Genomic DNA, 19,014 nt, shown 5'->3' with positions numbered 1-19,014 from the left:
GTAATGTTGTCCATGACTGTAGTAACTGATAGCAAGACTTAGTCATTATTTGTATGATGGTCTGTTGTTTCTTTAGTGAACTTGATAACCCTGCCATATAAAGGGCCACACACAGTGGATGTTATTTTTAGCTGGCAAGAATGCTAAAGCAAAAATATGAAATGGCAGAGTAGCACAGATATTGAATTTGCCTTTCTGATGAAAGATTGCCACACATATAAATCTATTTAAATTGCATGAAATCTGAATTCTATTAAACATTCCACATATTCTAAACAGCAGTGCTTGCATTTCATTTGTTCAGAATAGGGGGAAAGTCCTCCCACAGGGTTACAGTTTTTTGGGGGGGATTGGGAATTTTTGAGGCGGGACTTAAAACCTACTAAAAAGAAAAACTGACACCTAATTATTTTCCAAATCTTTTTATTTTAGTTTTCCTCATCAAAATTCTCCCTGTTTCTCTGTGAGCCGCCTTGGATAAAGCCATCTGCTAAATGAAAAAATGTATAATAATAAAACAAACAAACAAATAAACATTAACCATATATTAGAATGCAAAGAAGGATGGTTAGTGCAAAGCTGTCACTTAACATTATCTGCAGGTAACAGCAGGTAACAGATTAATAGAAGCATGAGATTACTACTTTGACAGAGAACACTGACTATATATATATATATATATATATATATATATATATATATATATATATATATATATATATATATATATATTTGACACCCTGAGTGAAAAAAAATGCTGAATCTGTAGGTTATAACAGACATTCATTACAGATCTGAGAGACGCAGTGTAGTTGTTCTTTCTTGGTCAGTAGTTCTAGCTCTGTAACTTATTTCAACTATGGCAAGCCCAAAAGCCATTTAGAGATATATCAGTTGCATTTCAGTTATCTTAAAACACATTTTGACATCTAATACATTTCCAGATCTCAAAATGACAGACTTCCAGTTTATGTTAACATGTCTCAAAATGCAAGATATACCAAAATGACTTCAGCTTTATTTTAAGAAAGGCGAAGGCCTGTCTGTTTAAGACATTTCGAGTATACTTTTTAAACATGTTCTCATTCTGAAATAAATAATAGAGTGCTACAATGCTATGTCATGTTTTGCTGAGATATTGCAGAAAGCTCTGTTGGAAGGGATTAAAAAATTCCAAATGGAGAATTATTGGATATTATTGTAGCAGCACAACAAATTATATGGGGTCAAACTTATTACACACAACAACATTGTGTGGGCAGCAGTGTGGAGTAGTGGTTAGGGCTCTGGACTCTTGACCGGAGGGTTGTGGGTTCAGTCCCCAGTGGGGGACACTGCTGTTGTACCCTTGAGCAAGGTACTTTACCTAGATTGCTCCAGTAAAAACCCAACTGTATAAATGGGTAATTGTATGTAAAATAATGTGATATCTGTATAATGTGAAATAATGTATAATGTGATATCTTGTAACAATTGTAAGTCGCCCTGGATAAGGGCGTCTGCTAAGAAATAAATAATAATAATAACATTGTTAATTAGCAGATGCTTCTTTTGGCGTTCAGTAAAGAAGCTGACGTAACGACTCAAGCATGTTTTGTATGGCATGTATAGGGCTCTTCTCTGATACTTCTCTTCCCAGCTGGGTGTGGGGTACTGATTCGTTAGCTCTGCTGTCTGTTATTGCATGATGATAGCCAAGCGGGCTGAACAGTCTTTCATTTTCTGATTTAAGTTGTAATTTGAACTGTATTTAGTTTTTTATTTGGAGGGAGGGTTCTTAACAGATTGCAGGAATTATGCACACATCTCTTAAAAAGGGGGATCTGTCTGAAAATTGCAGAATCCCTGCAATCGCACTGAAATACAAGCCTTGAACAGTATGCATCCTCATGTACCTCTAATGAAATTCCAATAACTTATCAGTTCTAAAATAAACTGCAACCTCAATAATTAGGGAACATTTTCTGTGTTATGTATGTGTTCTGCTGAATATTTGTTAGCTCGGCTGCTTACAAGACATGGTGTTTTGTAAACAGTAAGGGAACTCATTCTTCTAGTTAATTCATTACAATACTTCATAAAATATATAGGCTGTTTTCTAAAACGGTCAACACTGCTCTCATTGAACAGATAACGGCCACACATTATGTCTTGCTTTAGCATTACATCCTGCAAAGTCACTTTTGAAGTTTGAATTATGCATACAACAGTTGTTTACACACGGCACGCACAAAGCAGATAAGATTTGAACAGTATAAATATTTCAATTTCACAATGCTGCTGACCAGTAAAAGCAGTTAATGTTCCTCTTACTAGACAGCTTGTGTGTCCAATGTGTAATCGGAGACTACAGTACCCTGTCTGGTTTTGATATGGGTATCATATCTTCATATTCTGTGGGGGCAATTTTAAGAAAAATACCAAGTGTTAAAAAAGAAAGATTGGTAAATCAGAGTAATTTGATTTAAAATGTGTCCTTGGCACTAACAAAGGATGAGGTCAATTAGGCTAATTTTGTTGTCCAAAATAAACATCGTATCCAACAGAGAGGAATCCATAATTGTTTTCTCATAAAATGTGGAGTTCTGGGAGGACGCACATAAGAATTTAATAATTATCAATTAACCGGTTCAACAAATGATAATTGAATGAGCTAAAATCTACTTACCCCTGCAATGATTGTTTTTGTAAACTTATTATCATGTCCCAAATTAAAGCATTTTGTTCATCCACGCAAGCTCACCCCTCCCATTAGGGAATTAAAAAGTAAGGGGGTCACAGTACCACGACATTTGAGAACCGCTGCATTAGAGTGTTTGTTGTCTGGTTTAAAAAATTCTCTGACAGGACATATTTTCAGATGAGACTACATATACAGTTTATATTAGATTTAAAAATAATTTTCAAATGGAAGTTTTCTAAAACAAAAATAAAACAATTAAGGTTGCAAAAATACAAATAGTCTGATTGTTTAAGATCTATATTTTTTAGTTCTGTATATCTTTAAAAAAAAAAAAATGAACAAAACATGGGGAAGCTTTACCTTGAATTAATACTGAATGGATTGTGTACAAGTAGAGTTAACATAATGTGATGGGGAAAAACAGTAACTGTCAGTGACACACAACTATCTTCTATTTTAAATGAACACACTATTGCTGTATATGAACACATCTGAATTTCTAAAGCAATATTGAAATTGTAATAGAAACACTCTTTCACTGTTTGTGACTTTTAGACCTTCCTGCAGAATACTTTTCATGCCATTTGTGAGTGGGAACATGTCTACTACAGATTTGCTGAACCAGTCACAACATGAAAATGTGCCTGCATATGTAACTTTCTTGATTTCCATTGATCTTTTGGCAACGAAAGATGTTATTGAAGTGCTGGTTTTCTGGGCGTCTGGCTTTTTAGTGTTTCTGTAATCTCTCGTGCTTACCACAAACATCATCATTCTTGCTCCCACTATGCAGTCCTGCATAATTTACAGAAAGTATGACTTTTTCCAACATTGTGTAGGATTATGTGAGAATATTTTGTGGTCCAAGAAGCTTGAAAGAAATATCCAAGAAACGGAAGAGTCCAGGAAAATAAAGGAGAGTTGACAGGTCTGCATTAATGCGTATTGTGCCTAATATTAAGAAGTGGTATGAAACAGTTATCTTTTGATAGCAGTTGCCATCCTCCCCCCCCTTTTAAAGTTATATTGAGCTCACTCCGTTTCTTAATTAAACTCTTGGAAAAGCGTCAATTTGTGAAACAATTTCACAATCAACACTTTGCCCAAAAAATTATTTAAAATATATGTTTTAGTAAACCGCATTTGAAAATAATTTAAGTTAGAAACAAATTCTCTATTACAGTCAGCACTCGCATATCCAACCCTATAAAATTTTGACTTCAGTGACAGTTAAGAGTGTAATGCATATCTGATTATTTCATTTTGGCCCAGTACAACCCTTGTCTGTTTTTCAGGGAACACAAAAAATGATTTCCATTACACGAGAGTCGATGTTAAAACTTCATGCTGATTTGAACTCGGCTCTCGCCAAGATAAGCACCAACTAAGACGTAGCTTTACAGTAAACTAATGTGATCCATATGTGTCTCCATCCATTTACGTTTCCTTCCATATGATGATGTAGATATCCTTCTGTCTGGTGTTAATGGCTGAAGTGTAATGCTGGCTCCAGGGATCAGCTTATTTTGCATCCCTGGCGCATCAGCACACACAACGGCTGCGATGCTGGCTCCGGGGATCAACCACAGTGCAGCCTCCCCAGCGCATCAGCATGACATCCGTCTGGATTGAGCTAAGTAGGGTACATCTCTGGGGTCTTCAAGTGGGCACCTTCCATCCTCAGTGTTTCGTCGACTAGCCCACGACACCTCAAGAGGGCTCGACGGTGATTCTGGCGTCCCAGCACCACCCCCCTCCGTCCCCCACTCAACTCAGCCCAGCTTACTTACCTGTACATCAGCGTTTCTTTCTTTCTATTGTGCTTGAGATCCCCAGCCAGAATCTTCCCGTCTCAACCACAGCCAGTTGCTGCTCCTCTCTGCTGCTTCAGATAAGTTCTTCACTGTGCAACGCAACTCTTGGCCACTGAATCCGACGTCTCTGAGAAACCGGGTTGTAGAGTGTGCCACAAATCCTCGACAACCCACTTCCACTGGGTAAACCCGGACTCTCCATCCTCGCTGTTCCCGCTTCAGTAGCTAGTTGAGCATACCGCAGTTTCTTCCTCTCATACGCCTCATCTACAGCATCCTCCTATGGCACTGTTAACTCTACCAGGTGAACAAGGCATGCTGATCCAGACCACAAGACAATATCTGGTCGAAGGTTAGTGGTGGCAATCTCAGGTGGAAAAATAAGCCGTTGACCAACATCTGCCAGCATCTGTCCTGGGCGAGGATTGGTTTTAACACCTTTTCTTGGTGGTTGCTCTCCTGGGCGGAGGAATGTTGTCTTTTGTGTGTAATGTTTTGATGGAACAGGTGGCAACTTATTGGTCATGTTACGCTTGTCTTCCAATGCTAAGGCCAAACATCGCAGCACCTGGTCATGGCGCCAAGTAAACCGTCCTTGGCTAAGAGCCACCTTACATCCTGTCAAAATGTGCCTTAATGTTGCAGGTGATGAACACAAAGGACATGAGGGATCCTCTCCTACCGAGAGGTTTAGGTTCTGTGGTGATGGGAGAACATCATATGTTGACCTGATGAGGAAACTGATCCTGCTCTGTTCCATTGACCATAGGTCTAGCCAGCCAATCTTGCGTTGTTCCACACTCTCCCATCTCATCCATTCTCCCTGCTTGACCTGGGAAATGGCCTTTATACACCTCATCCTCTTCTCCTGCTTTTGCACCTTGTTGACTACCAGCTTCCTCCTTTGAGCTGGGGCTGCCTTGTGCCATGTAGGAGGAGCTGACTTGAGACCAAGACCCCCTCTTCCATGCTGAACTTGCCCCATGATATCACCAATGACCGATTAGTGCAGGCTACTGTTGTAGTCATGGTTGTCATGTCATCCATGTATGCTCGAATTGGCGGTAGTCGCATTCCAGAAGCCAAGCGCTCTCCTCCTACTACCCATTTTGATGCCCTAATGATTACTTCCACTGCCATGGTAAAAGCCAGTGGAGAAATGGTGCATCCTGCCATTATTCCAAGCTCTAGGCATTGCCATGTAGTGCTGAATTCTGAAGTTGAAAAACTAAATTGCAAATCTCCAAAGTAGGCTTTCACTAAATTTGTTATTGTCATCGGTACACTGAAAAAATCAAATGCTGCCCAAAGTAGTTCATGTGGCACTGAACCATATGCATTAACCAAATCCAGGAATGTCACATGGAGCTCCTTCCTCTCCTTTTTAGCTGATTGAATTTGTTGCCAGATCACATTGATGTGTTCTAAGCATCCTGGGAAACCTGGAATGCCCTCTTTTTGTATTGAAGTGTCAATGAAGCAGTTCTTTAATAGGTAAGTTGACAATCTCTGAGCAATAATGCTGAAGAAAATCTTGCCTTCTACGTTTAATAGGGAAATAGGACGAAACTGACTGATGCTTGTAGAATCTTTTTCTTTAGGTATAAAGACTCCACCTGCTCGGCGCCATGCTCTTGGTACAACCTGTTTTTCCCATGCCGCTTTCATCAGTTTCCACAGAATTCGTAGAACTCCTGAAGCACTATTGTACACTCTGTACGGAACTCCATTAGGCTCTGGAGATGATTAAGCCCTTGCTTTTTTCACAGCTTGCTCTACTTCTTTCCACTTAGGTGCACAGTCCTCCATTTGGCATTCTGGTGGACTGATAGGTGGGATGTCTGACGGAATTGACATAGGCTCCTGCCTTTTTGAATCTGTATGTGTTTCCTCCAAATATCTCTCCAGCTCAACCTTAGATGCTTTTAGTGTGCCATTCTTCTCACTGGTGAATAACTTCTTTACAAATTTGAATGGGTCTTTATAAAAGTTAGCTCTCGCACGCTCCTTCTTTTTGTAGCGTTTCCGTAGGCGCTTTGTTCTGCTCTTCTCCATTGCTTCCTCAGCTGCCTCCTTTCTCTAACTAAACGTTCAATCTCCTGCTGCCGTCTAGACTTTCCAGGAATAGCTTGTACTTTTTCTTTCCTTTTTTCAACTCCAAACCTCTCACTTCCATATGCATAGATCATGTCCCCAAATTTATCCAGCTTCTTTTCAACTGTTCCACTTAATCTTTCCAATGCACAGCAGAGATCTCTGTTTACTGTGTCCCATGCAGTTTTCTCACAAGCTCTTGGCCATTAAATCCAGGCTTGTGCCCGTTGAGGTTCTTTTCTCTCTTATGCTGGTTTGTCTGACCGGGTTCACAAGGATCATTAGGTTCATCACTAACTGTGTCCATGCAAGTCCTCCTCACATCTATGACAGGGGTGCTGATATCCTGCGAACTGTGGTTTGCTTCCTGTCGCTGGATTTCATTCGACTGACTTGACTGACTTCATAAGAAGTACTGATCAATGCGAGGTCCTTGTCCCTTCTCCCTCAAGCATTTCATTCTCCCTTGATGAATCTTCAAACCCCTGACCGTTGTCGCCTTGCTCCAGCCGCAGACAAAAACCTGGAGTTCCATGTCTTTGCTAACTGCAGATCTTGAACTAGTCTTTTGTGAAGTACTCTCCATACTCATATCCGTTTCCGTTCCTAAGTCATTAACCGTGTTGTCCAACGTTGAGTCATCTTCCGCCCCCGCTCTCGCAGACTCTAGGGGTATTTTTCTCTTTAATTTCTTAGAAGCCTTGGGCGGGTGTCTCCAGCATCCTGTAAACACAGAGCTGGATACTGCCGACAAGGGTAGCTAACCCTTACCAGCCCCAATGGGGTCTCTTTCCTCCTGTCAGCTGTCTCTCCAGGTTGTCACAAGGTCTTTCCCTTGTTGCCAGCTGCACTATTCACAGCAGTCACTGGATGTATCCAGATCTTCATGATTTCCATAACAAAGATACATTGTTAAAAATACATAGCTGAAAGGACTTTGTTTTAAAATAAGCAGGCTTCAATTTAGATGTACAGTAGTAGTATTTCAGTTCATAACAATATGATTTTGAAAGTATCACTTGCCAAAAGAGACGACTGTGGACACATGGATGTAATCCATTACATACTTTTAAATCCAGAGTGTATTGTAGCGGTATGTAAAATTCCCCATTAACAACCCAACAGCAAAATGAAATCAAAATGTTACCATGCATTTAAACTATGGGAAAACAATGTTTAGCCAAAGGTGTCATTTCCCTAAAAACACAGGATAGAGCGCAATCACCTTTCAAGTTGTCATAAAATGTAGGATACATGAAAGCTTTCCTGCCAACTGGCTGCTTCACTTAATATTGAAACCAAATTGTCTAACTAACTTAACTAATTCTAAAACCCAAATATCAACTCAATCTAAAACCCAGTTAATTTAATTTGACACGTATTACCACTAGCGAAGGGATAAAAACTATTAAAAAGACTAGTGGATAACTACACTGTCGTTTCACGTGACTGAACTCTGACTGGAAACTGATCGTTCATTCATTCATTCATTCGCAATTACCAAGTGCAGCTGGTTACAGTATCAGTTCACAGTGAGTGAGAAGCAAAACATTAGTTTTTGTTCAACTGGCTTTAAAGCTCAGGTTATTCGGGATAACAAGCTTGTCAGCAGAACAAAGCGGGTGTTTTTACATGCGAAACAATCGACAATGCTTGATTTCTGTGTGAAACTGAAAGTTATTTAGTATTGTTTTTGTTCACAGAGTTTATTCTGTATAATGTACATTTGTTAACTTTTTGCTATTTAAGCCATCAAATTAGACTTTTTGTAAAATTGTTTGTGTATTTATTTTATTGTTTTTAAATGTGCGCCTACATTTAACTTGGGTACACATGTGCATCTAAAGCCCCTTTCACACTGGCTTGCTCTACCCGGGTCGGAACCTACCCAGGTCAGGAACCAGTGTCATGCAGGTCAGCTACGCCATTTCACACTGCTTTTGATAAGCAGGGTTGACCTGGGTGACAGACACAAGTAAACAATACGCATATCAGTGCCCCGGAAGCAGCTTGTTACGGACGCTTCCATCCAAGCTTCTCTGGATTGAACTGTCAGCCCAAATTTTGATTAGAACAAATATTTCTTCATCCATGCTGCAATCTGGCTCACAGTGTGTCTCAATCAACAAAAATATGGCTAAACGGAATAAACAAAAATGTTCCTTGCGGAAGTGAAAACTTCACGCATGCATGGCTGATTGTTATTTCATCTGCTTATGGACATCCACCTGCATTTTGTCTCGTTCAAAGCGCGTCGACCCACATCCTGAGGTGGGTTGCTGGGACCTGGGTCAACCCGGGTACGACCCAGGTTCCTGGTTTCACACTACGCGGGATTGTGACCTGGGTAGCCAAGACCCAGGTCCGGACCCGTGTAGGAGTGCCAGTGTGAAAGGGGCTTAAGAAAAAAGTTAGGGAAGAGTCGTTCTCAGTATCACCCAAGAGCACTACAACTACCATGATGCCCAGCACATCGTCACATGCTTAGAACACTGGACTAAATTGGAGCACATGGGCAAGGCAAGTTCAAGCAATGGTTTTTCCTACGTTAACTAAAATGACACCGCAAGTCTCATAGCATATTGATCCAAACCCTTTCACAAGTGTTCGGTTTGTCAGGTGTCTGATTAAACAATTATACCAAACAGGTGCTAATGATCATCAATTCAATATGTAGATTGAAACACAATCATTAACTGAAACAGAAATAGCTGTGTAGGAGGAATAAAACTGGGTGAGGAACAGCCAAACTCAGCTAACAGATGTGCTGTCCAAGCTCTTATGAAGAAACACAAAGAAACGGGCAACGTTGAGGACCGTAGACGCAGTGGTCGGCCAAGGAAACTTACTGCAGCAGATGAAAGACACATCATGCTTACTTCCCTTTGCAATCGGAAGATGTCCAGCAGTGCCATCAGCTCAGAATTGGCAGAAAACAGTGGGATCCTGGTACACCCATCTACTGTCCGGAGAAGTGGCCTTCATGGAAGACTTACGGCCAAAAAGCCATACCTCCGACGTGGAAACAAGGTCAAACGACTCAACTATGCACGAAAACACAGAAACTGGGGTGCAGAAAAATGGCAGCAGGTGCTCTGGACTGATGAGTCAAAATTTGAAATATTTGGCTGTAGCAGAAGGCAGTTTGTTCGCCGAAGGTCTGGAGAGCAGTACACGAATGAGTGTCTGCAGGCAACAGTGAAGCATGGTGGAGGTTCCTTGCAAGTTTGGGGCTGCATTTCTTCAAATGGAGTTGGGGATTTGGACAGAATTAATGGTCTCCTCAATGCTGAGAAGTACAGGCAAATACTTATCCATAATGCAATACCATCAGGGAGGCATCTGATTGGCCCCAAATTTATTCTGCAGCATGACAACGACCCCAAACATACGGCGAAAGTCATTAAGAACTATCTTCAGCGTAAAGAAGAACAAGGTGTCCTGGAAGTGATGGTATGGCCCCCACAGAGCCCTGATCTCAACATCATCGAGTCTGTCTGGGATTACATGAAGAGAGAGAAGCAGCTGAGGCTGCCTAAATCCACAGAAGAACTGTGGTTAGTTCTCCAAGATGTTTGGGCTAACTTACCTGCCGAGTTCCTTCAAAAACTGTGTGCAAGTGTACCTAGAAGAATTGATGCTGTTTTGAAGGCAAAGGGTGGTCACACCAAATATTGATTTGATGTAGATTTTTCTTCTGTTCACTCACTTTGCATTGTCTATTTTTGAAAGCATTCTTACTTTACAGCATTTTTTCACACCTGCCTAAAACTTTTGCACAGTACTGTATATTATTATTTTTTATTATTATTTTATTTCTTAGCAGACGCCCTTATCCAGGGCGACTTACAATCGTAAGCAAATACATTTCAAGTGTTACAATACAAGTAATGCAATAAGAGCAAGAAATACAATAACTTTTGTTCAAGTGTGACAAACCACAATTCAATAATACAGCAGATAATAGTGATAGTTACATCAGGATATGATTAAATAGTGATAGTTACATCAGGATATGATTAAATACAAAATACTACAGGTTAAACACTTGGCAGATTACAGTATTCTGAAGTACAGGATTAAATGCAGTAAAATAGGGGGCAGATAAGAGCAAAATAAAGCACATTTAAATGAGGGGTGATAGTGTCCCAGGATACAAACAGAGGAGTTCTACAGGTGCTCTTTGAAGAGGTGAGTCTTAAGGAGGCGCCAGAATGCGGTCAGGGACTGGGCAATCCTGGCATCTGTAGGAAGGTCATTCCACCACTGCAGAGCAAGGGTGGAGAAGGAGCGGGCTCTGGAGGCAGGGGAGCGTAGAGGAGGTAGAGCCAGTCTTCTAGTGCAGGTGGAGCGGAGAGGTCGAGTGGGGGTGTGGGGAGAGATGAGGGTCTGGAGGTAGCTGGGTGCAGTCTGGTCAAGGCATCTGTAGGCTGGTACAAGAGTCTTGAACTGGATGCGAGCGGTGATCGGGAGCCAGTGGAGTAGAGTGGGCGAAGCGAGGCAGAGAGAACACCAGGCGGGCAGCAGAGTTCTGGATTAGCTGGAGCAGACGGTTGGCGGACGCAGGGAGGCCAGCCAGGAGGGAGTTGCAGTAGTCTAGGCGGGAGAGTACCAGGGCCTGGACCAGGAGCTGGGTAGCGTAGTTGGTGAGGAAGGGTCAGATTCTTCGGATGTTGCTCAGGAAGAATCGGCAAGTGCGTGCCAGAGTGGAGATGTGCTGGGAATAAGAGAGGCAGGGGTCCAGGGTGACTCCAAGGTTCTTAGCGGAGGAAGAGGGAGAGAGTGTGGTAGATTCCAGAGGAACAGAGATAGAGAGATCAGAGGAGGGGGAGGAGGAGGGAAAGAAAAGGATGTCAGATTTAGAGAGGTTGAGTTTGAGGTGATGCGAGTGCATCCAGGAGGAAATAGCAGACAGACAGGTAGAGATACGGGAGGAGATGGTGGAGTCAGAGGTGGGGAAGGAGAGGAAAATCTGAGCATCATCAGCATAGAAATGGTATGAGAAACCATAGGATGCGATGAGGGGGCCCAGGGAGCGGGTGTAGAGAGAGAACAGGAGAGGACCCAAGACTGACCCTTGGGGGAATCCAGTTAAGAGAGGGTGAGGTGTGGAGGTTGCTCCACGCCAGGTTACCTGGTAAGTGCGTTTGGAGAGGTAGGAGGAGAACCAGGCCAGAGCAGTGCCAGAGATCCCCAGGTCAGCGAGAGATGATAGTAGAATAGAGTGATCAACAGTGTCAAAGGCAGCAGAGAGGTCGAGGAGAATTAGGACAGAGGAGAGAGAGGCAGCTCGGGCACACTTAAGTGAGTTGGTGACAGACAGGAGGGCGGTTTCAGTGGAGTGAGCAGAGCGGAAGCCAGATTGGAGAGGGTCAAGCAGAGAGTGGTTGGACAGGAAAGCAGAGAGCTGGCGGTGTACAGTCCGCTCGAGCGTTTTGGAGAGGAAGGGTAGGAGGGAGTCAGGACGGTAGCTCTGGAGGGAGGTGGGGTCGAGGGTAGGTTTTTGAGGAGGGGAGTGATAGAGGCTTTTTTGAAGGCAGAGGGAAAGATACCAGAAAGTAGAGAGGTGTTGAGGAGGGAGGAGATGAAGGGGAGTAGAGCAGGAGCAGCAGCTTGAAAGAGGTGAGTGGGGAGGGGGTCCAAGGCACCCGTGGTGGGTTTGTGACCCTGGAGCAGGGAGGAGAGGTCAGAGTCTGAGAGGGGCAAGAAGGTGGAGAAGGAGGGCGAGTTAGTAGGAGATGTAGTGGGTGTAGGGGTTGGAGCAGGAGGGGGTGTGGGGGAGGGAGAGGTGTTAAAGAGTTTGCGGATACCTGAGATTTTAGAAGTATGTATGTATATGTATATATATATATATATATATATATATATATATAATATAATGTGTGTGTGTGTGTGTATATATATATATATATATATATATATATATATGTATGTATGTATGTATGTATGTGTGTGTGTATATATATATATATATATATATATATATATATATATATATATATATATATATATATATATATATATATACAGTGCCTTGCGAAAGTATTCGGCCCCCTTGAACTTTGCTACCTTTTGCCACATTTCAGGCTTCAAACATAAAGATATGAAACTGTAATTTTTTGTGAAGAATCAACAACAAGTGGGACACAATAATGAAGTGGAACGAAATTTATTGGATATTTCAAACTTTTTTAACAAATAAAAAACTGAAAAATTGCACATCGAGAGACTGAAATTTTTGCCCATTCCTCCTTGCAAAACAGCTCGAGCTCAGTGAGGTTGGATGGAGAGCATTTGTGAACAGCAGTTTTCAGTTCTTTCCACAGATTCTCGATTGGATTCAGGTCTGGACTTTGACTTGGCCATTCTAACACCTGGATATGTTTATTTGTGAACCATTCCATTGTAGATTTTGCTTTATGTTTTGGATCATTGTCTTGTTGGAAGACAAATCTCCGTCCCAGTCTCAGGTCTTTTGCAGACTCCATCAGGTTTTCTTCCAGAATGGTCCTGTATTTGGCTCCATCCATCTTCCCATCAATTTTAACCATCTTCCCTGTCCCTGCTGAAGAAAAGCAGGCCCAAACCATGATGCTGCCACCACCATGTTTGACAGTGGGGATGGTGTGTTCAGGGTGATGAGCTGTGTTGCTTTTACGCCAAACATAACGTTTTGCATTGTTGCCAAAAAGTTCGATTTTGGTTTCATCTGACCAGAGCACCTTCTTCCACATGTTTGGTGTGTCTCCCAGGTGGCTTGTGGCAAACTGTAAACAACACTTTTTATGGATATCTTTAAGAAATGGCTTTCTTCTTGCCACTCTTCCATAAAGGCCAGATTTGTGCAGTATACGACTGATTGTTGTCCTATGGACAGAGTCTCCCACCTCAGCTGTAGATCTCTGCAGTTCATCCAGAGTGATCATGGGCCTCTTGGCTGCATCTCTGATCAGTCTTCTCCTTGTATGAGCTGAAAGTTTAGAGGGACGGCCAGGTCTTGGTAGATTTGCAGTGGTCTGATACTCCTTCCATTTCAATATTATCGCTTGCACAGTGCTCCTTGGGATGTTTAAAGCTTGGGAAATCTTTTTGTATCCAAATCCGGCTTTAAACTTCTCCACAACAGTATCTCGGACCTGTCTGGTGTGTTCCTTGTTCTTCATGATGCTCTCTGCGCTTTAAACTGACCTCTGAGACTATCACAGTGCAGGTGCATTTATACGGAGACTTGATTACACACAGGTGGATTCTATTTATCATCATTAGTCATTTAGGTCAACATTGGATCATTCAGAGATCCTCACTGAACTTCTGGAGAGAGTTTGCTGCACTGAAAGTAAAGGGGCTGAATAATTTTGCACGCCCAATTTTTCAGTTTTTTATTTGTTAAAAAAGTTTGACATATCCAATAAATTTCGTTCCACTTCATGATTGTGTCCCACTTGTTGTTGATTCTTCACAAAAAATTACAGTTTCATATCTTTATGTTTGAAGCCTGAAATGTGGCAAAAGGTCGCAAAGTTCAAGGGGGCCGAATACTTTCGCAAGGCACTGTATATATATATTATATATAAATAATATTATAAAATTGCTTGGTTAAATTAAGTGATGTGATTGGCTGAGCAACATCACATGACCGTGCGGTAATAATTGTCTTACCGCATGGCTATGACATCATAGACCAACTCACTTACCTGATCTATTAATATTCCTATGCCGTAATAGTAACAATTATCTAAACAGTGTTTCTGTAGGTAAAAATGTCAACATACAACTGAAACAGCATTTAAATCACTCAATCTTTTTTTATCTCTGTCACTAAGAATTACAGGAAAATTGCCAAATATACTGTGGTATTTATTTAGTCAGAGAACAGAACAAAGAAAACTCTGAGGCAAGCAGTAGCAGTAACACTATTCAAAAGCCATCTGAGAAATCACCACACAAGTCTCACTCAGTATGTAATATATACGGTATATGCAGCAGCGGCATCTACTTATTAAACTAAATATCGCCTTAAAACTGACTAGTGAGTACTGGGAAGCCCCTCTCTCGAGTGCCAGTGCAATGTTTGACTGTTCCATGAATCCTCCCTCAGATGTGGGAAATCAGTCTGCTTTCAATTCCCAAATGCCATTTCATCTCGAACATTTTATTATAAATGGCAATGTTAAATGTAATGTTTATGGCAAATAAAAAAAAGTACAAAATATATGTTACAATCAAACAGTCTTTAGGGACTATTTTTTCTCAAAAAAGCTATTCTTAAAAAAGCTATTTTGTGTAATTATTTTCAAGAAAAAAAGTGTAGCCATTTTATAAGCAAAATAACACACTCGTGCCTCACAACGCACCCAGGGCCGCACACCCTGTCGTGGGTTATTTCTTACATACAGTATATTGCTGAAGCACTATGTTTACTTCGAGCAATTCTTATTTATTTTGTATTTTGTTTACTTTATGTATTTTTTTTTTTCAAAATATTCATTTCAGTTGTATTGCCTATAAAATAACTAAATAATAAAGCATCTTCATTTTAGGGGTCACCTGTAAATGGCAATAATTTAAAAGGTGTAATGCACATTAATTAAAAAAAACAAAAAAACAATGAATTTCATAATGATGTTTCTGAACTTGAAGCACCCTTCTATGCTTATTAGTTCATATTTGGTCAAAGGAACTTGCTGAGGTAGACTTCTCAAAACTTTCAGTTTCAGTATTCTAGAATCGATACTATAGTACGGCCTTTTTGTTATTAGAATGATGTGTGAGGTTACGTCACAAATAAGATCTTCACTGCTGAAGTCTTGTGAACGTAGTCGTATGGCTTTCAGACGTGTTGCCATGCAAAAACTAGTTTTCAGTTATCAAAGCACTTCACCTTTTAATAAACTCTCCTCACCAAATCACCAAGATATTCATTATAATAATAATAATAATAATAATAATAATTCAAATATATTTTTATTTATAACAAAAATGATTGAGCAACAGTTATGACCCTGGGGCGCCTGTTTCTGTTTTCCCCTTTTTTTCTAGACTTTATTTTTATGCAGTCTTTGACTCAAAGGCTTTTTTTCCCTTCCATTCAGTGTTGAACATGGGACACCACTGCATGTGGAGTTAACTTGTCTGTAATGTCTGAAAGCAGAAACATTGTTATTCTGATGAAATAAAAAAGGTAATGTTTTTTAAAACCAAGGTCCATGATTCTGAAGAGGCAAGAAATATGTGATGTGGTATCTAAAGGGTTAAGGACAATTGTGTGGTGTTCTGAGTGTGTTTCTCAACTGATAAAAGGGATATAGTTAGGACGCTGTTATGTCTACTTTGAGGCGAAACTGCTTAACTGAAAACAACCCCTTAAGGGAATCTTCATCTTTGAGAAAGTTCTAGAAAGTTCTGTAATCATGCTGACTTGTTAATTTGCCTGTTGTTGCTATGCTAACCCTGTATAAATATTGTGCTACCTTGTCAATAATCAAGAGCGAGTGTGTTCATGTAACCGCTGCTGCATTCTCTTGCACGCATTGTAATAAAGCTTCTTGAACTGCTGTCGGGTGGAGTCATCAGTCATTTCATATTAAACTGGAATTTACCTACTACAATTCCTAACCATTATTAAAAAGGGTATCTCTTTATCACACATATGGGACCAAAAATAACTATATTCATATTGCAAACAGTAAAATCAAAATGCAGCTTGTGTATGGAAACTGAATGCAGTCAATTATTTAAGTTTTATTAAATGTATTCACAAGAGTGCCCACTATACACTATGTTTTTTAGACATTTAGCATTGTAGAGTTGCCAGGAGTTTGAAGTATTACGTGACTTATCCTAGGATTCAAATACTATTATGGCACTTATATCCTTTAAAGAGTATTTGTTCTTTCTGTTAATCAAATACTAATTGCCTGGGGCTAAAGCACTATTTTATCTATCTATTGTCAGTTTATTTCTCAACACCATGTGTTAGAAATGTATTATTGTGGTGTGCTCTGTGCAGTACGGTTTATAGCCATAAAGGCAAAATGCACATGGATCTGATTTATATAAACGTACTGTTCCTCAATCACATTTCTCAATTCGCAAATGCAACTACGTCATGTCTTTGTGTGTAGGCAGTCATTTGCGTTGGGCCAAAGCAGAATTTGGAAAACATATATATGTTACAAAAACATACATATACAGTTTATATAAGAATGTGTGATATAAAACCTTTCTAAGTGTTTCTACAGTTATTTGCCTAATAAAAATGTTACTGCAGTTACGTGGCTTACAAATGCATTTTACATACATAAGCAATTTTACGCATCTATAAAGTTTACAACCTACTCAGTACACTACAGATCGTTATCCAAATATAACATTTTAAGGTCAATAAAATACAGCTCAATTACTGTAGGCTCTGATATCCTAACATTTTCCTGTGGACACGTAAATTAGATTTTAGTTAAAAAATATATTTTTTTTTGCCAAAGTAAATGTATCCAATGTAATTTAACACCTATCATTGTCTGGTTGTTTTTTTTTTTCTCAGGGGGATTTGGTGGGCTATGATTTGGTGATTCTCTACTTTGGTCAGTGTACTGTAAAGCACACAATGCTGCCTATACTGCACTTGCAAACCCTGCTGACCACAGTCCTTCTCTTAGCACTGCAGGTGGATGTGAGTGAAGAGGGTGAGTTACTGGCAGAGAGCATTGTGCTCATTACTGCAGGTGAGGGGCCTACTCTTTCAATGTGCAAAATTGAATTGAAGACATTGTTATCGCCATTAGTATTGTGAGAAAATACAATAGCAGAACTTTCATTAATGGAAAAGAAAAGCTTCTGAAGCAAAGATGATGCTTATTGGTTATCATCCCACGCTGGGGGGGCGGTTGAATATACTTTATAATCCAGGGCTGGCAATGGAATGTGAAACAAGCAATCTGATTGGTCGAGCAAGATTCCAACTGTCAGTATATTGTATGGATACGGACAGTTGTAGCCTCATAACATTATTAGAAATCACTGCGCTGCCTCACAGAATTTAAAGTAATGGTGGCCATCTTGTTACAGATGTACAGTAAAGTTACAAAACGGAGTGACCAATTTCCAGCAAAAAAATCACAAAAGTAGTAAGTAGACATGACGATTTGGATGAAGAACAATCAAATTACCTGGAAGATAGCAAAACAGAAAAAAAAGTTGCTGGTTTGTATACTCTCATCCTGACTGTCACTTCAAATAATGTATGTTTAGCAGTTTGTAAACACTAAAGAAAAACAGACACTTCTGCACATTATCCAACCCTCTCTGACACAGACTTTGAACAAATTACTGAAATCCGAGACGTCCTTGAATTTATTTGTATTCCTCACGTCTGTTGTGCACTGAGTGACAGAAAGAAAAAAAAAACTCTGCCCCTGGTGTATCTTTTCAATGGCAATGTGCACAATATATATATATATATATATATATATATATATATATATATATATATATATATATTATATATATATATATATATATAAAAAATAAAGTATCTGTAAGGGCTTTGCTTTGTTTTGTTTTTGGCAGGTGAATGTGGCTATCTGTCTGTCACTAAACCTGTTCTCAGTGTCGGCTCGAGTCTCTCTGCTACCTGCCACTTATGTAAGGAAGAAACTGCATCATGGGAGTACGCGGGCAGTCTGGTATCTCCCCAGCTGTACTCCCAGATTAACAGCACAGTGAGCACATTGACTCTGGATAGCCTTACACTGACCAGCAGGGAAGGAGAGAACCTGACATGTCGCTCCAGTAAGGGGGAGAGCTATTCTCAATTGATACAGACTGGGTGTAAGTACTGTTCATATTAAAACTGGTGTACCCTTAAAAGGGGGGGGGGGGGGGTGCCTCCATGTCAAATTTTAATTAAACCATACATCACATATCAAGCCCTCCTTTCTTCTACTTTTTTGATATATCAGATAATAAAGTAAACGTGCATCTACTTTAGTAGCCAATTATGAAATTGGATCATTCTAAAGCACAGTATTCAACCGTTATAAATTGGTCAAACATCATACTGTATAGAAATATAAACAATATATTCACCTTTCCTCTGTAAAAGAGAGAATGTGTTGTACCAGTATGACTCAGATGTTACCCATAAGCCTTAATTAGTAGCAGTTTTTGGTTTAAAATGCAGCTGCTGAGAGAAGCTTACACTTTTTTTAGTAAAGAGGGACGTATCAGGCAACTCTGTTCTTGGAGTGCCGTTCCATTCCAGGATTAATAGGTGTAAATGAATTCTTAACTGCTTTACAGCATGGTCAGGAGTTTAATTGGGTTCAAATAAATAATTAAGTATGTGGTTGGGACAAAGATCTGGACTGGACGTGCCAGTGCCATGGTTTTAGTAAATGTGCTGCTGCCATTACCTGTTACTAC

At 40.2% G+C, this 19,014-nt stretch overlaps 1 protein-coding gene across 1 annotated transcript in view; it reads left to right on the top strand.

Annotated features, from left to right (window-relative positions):
* The window catches only part of LOC117409544 (leukemia inhibitory factor receptor-like), a 77,516-nt gene that overhangs the window by 12,303 nt on the left and 46,199 nt on the right, over positions 1-19,014 (top strand). The window contains exons 2-3 of the mRNA XM_058995800.1: positions 17,258-17,315; positions 18,160-18,420. The gene's annotated coding sequence lies outside the window, so the exon portion shown is untranslated. The remainder of the gene's footprint in view (positions 1-17,257; positions 17,316-18,159; positions 18,421-19,014) is intronic.

Source organism: Acipenser ruthenus, chromosome 2, assembly GCF_902713425.1.
Source record: "Acipenser ruthenus chromosome 2, fAciRut3.2 maternal haplotype, whole genome shotgun sequence".
Classification (NCBI taxonomy): Eukaryota; Metazoa; Chordata; class Actinopteri; order Acipenseriformes; family Acipenseridae; genus Acipenser; species Acipenser ruthenus.
Note: the sequence above shows the minus strand (reverse complement) of the source record. Positions and strands in the feature narration are given on the sequence as shown.